This window comes from Penaeus chinensis, chromosome 43 (genome assembly GCF_019202785.1).
Source record: "Penaeus chinensis breed Huanghai No. 1 chromosome 43, ASM1920278v2, whole genome shotgun sequence".
NCBI lineage: Eukaryota > Metazoa > Arthropoda > Malacostraca > Decapoda > Penaeidae > Penaeus > Penaeus chinensis.
Window position 1 is genome coordinate 3,504,855 of NC_061861.1, and position 2,500 is coordinate 3,507,354.

Here is a 2,500-nt window from a genome sequence, read left to right on the forward strand (position 1 = left end):
GGCACCTGTCATCAAAAACCCTTAACTATTACAGTAATCAAGTGCGCATAAAACTAATGCTCTACATATGATGAAGTGAGGGTTATTGAAATGTTGAAGAGAAGATTCATCTGCCTGTGATGTCAGTACACATTTTCTCATATTTTTCACTTTGGAGTAATGCGGTCCACCAACTATCTTGCACATAACTTTCTGTGAATAAACCTTGTATCAAAAAGTGAAAGGTTTTCCCATGCAAGGTCAGCAAACTCAAGGAAGAAATATGGCACCAATGTGATAAACTGACAAATACTTCAATGCATTTCAAAGTTTCCACCTGGCTTCTTTCAACACTCCTGAAGCCACTGACAGAAATGAAAACTGAATTCCTGATGTTGTTTGAACCACAGCAGATGATAATCACATGTACCAAACACATTCCTATTAATAATTTAAAAAAGGATTCACACCTCTTACCTAACATAAAGGATACAAAATTAGCTTAAATCAAACTGTATGTTAATGAAAGTAAATGCCTCTAATGCATCTCAATTGTTTTGTTTTTTTTTCTCATCACATAACTTAAATCAAAATTAAATGCAATGATACAATACGAGCACTCGTAAAACCCCACAGCACGAACAGAGATACCTGGGGTCTGTAGAATAAAAAAGTAGTTGTATTAATAAACATTATAAAAAAAAAAAAAAAAACACATTGATGATAATGACAAAGAATGCTTGATTGTCTACAAATTGTATACTGATTGGGCAATCACACTATCCTTTAATGCTTACTTTGCCCATCATTCAATATTGCTTTGAGTAACGTCAGGTTTCCAGTCTGATTGCATGAGAGAGAACCTTGCATCTCCTGAATAAATAACTCTCAGAGAAAAAGAAAAAAAAAAAAAAAAAAAAAAAAAAAAGGAGAGAAATCCATGATAAGAAAATATAAATACAGTATCACTGGGTGTTACGATGACTTGGGAATAGGAAAGAAAAGAGAAAAAGAAAAGCGTAAAAAAATAATACACAACTGCATGAAACAATGTCTCAGCCAGTCACCTTCAAAAGCACAACCAAAAGAGTTTGCTGATCAATCTACTCTCTAACTGTCTTTGTAGATGATGGAAATACAGTCACTTGATTACAAACACGTGCACTCTATTTGAAACGAACACCTACTGCTTTTCATCACCGTAAGAAGGTTCTGAATTAAATTTCTGTCAACAGTTCCTTAATGCAAATTGAAATTCTAGTCAAGTGGTATCAGTGACTGTATCTCTTTTCACAAAATAATACTGCAATATTAGAATTATTGGTATTCATTATCATCATGAATGCATATCACCCTATTGAGTAAACTGTGCTCTCATCACAAACCTAAATCATTAAAGAAATACTGAAAACCTATCTTATGACTTATACACCAGCGTGCTTGCTAAAATCTGTTATTGTGTGGCAGTATGTATCACTATCAGTAAAACTTCACATTGTACAAACACTTTCATACGAGTGAAATGGATAATGTATGTGAAAACTCCCAGTCATTACATGTCATTACAACTTCTTTCAAAACATGAAAAGAACAAAAATTACAAAGGATTTAAATGCTTGTTATGTGACCTAAACCAAAAGTTTCCATTAGATAAGGTTTTCTTTTTCTTAGGCTTCAAAGCAGAGCAGCTTCAAAACTGTTCTTCAGCAGTGCCACCTCTATCATGGGCCGGTAAAAATAAAGAAAGAGAGCTACATTCCCTAGTGTTTTCTTTATACTAGGGGGGGTTGGGGCAATTTCATTGCTAACACCACAACGTTGGTTAAAAAGAAGGAAAAAAAGAAAAAAAAAGCTTTGCGTCATCATGTATATGTGGGGAATCTTTGGTAAGCAAGAAAAGATTATTCATCCAGAAAAGAAAAGAAATAAATTAAAGGAAAAAGAAAAAGAAAGAAAGAAAAGAAAAAACTAAGAGAAATTAAAGCCAGCTTCAGAAAATACAACTCTAATTTCCTTCAAGCTTTACATCCTTTCAGGTGTACATGGCAACCTTATTTTTTTAAACACAGGATATAGAAAAAAGAAAAAAAAAATGCTGAATGGTGCAATATTAAGATGCAACTTTGGAAGAGGACGGAAACATGTGAGCTGTTCTTAAATATACTGAACACTAACACTCTTCTCAATCAACCACATTTTCTTCAACCTAAGAGATCATTATTTAAGGAGGTAAGTGTGAGGAAATACAAGCACAAGCTCTCGTTTAAATGAACCATGGGCATTCACACAACCTAAAGCTAAAAAGGACAAAAAAAATTAAAAAGCTAAAGAGAAGCTAAAAAAAAAAAAGGAAAAAAAGAAAAAAGAAAAGAATGGGTCTGCACCTAAAATGCAACGCAACAGAAAGGGTCATTAACAATATCTTTTACCAATCCACGAGGGTGAAGTCTTAGAATTCTCTGAAAACCTTTCATGATGGTGAAAATCCACTTAATTGTTCACAGCAGTCGAAGTAACATTC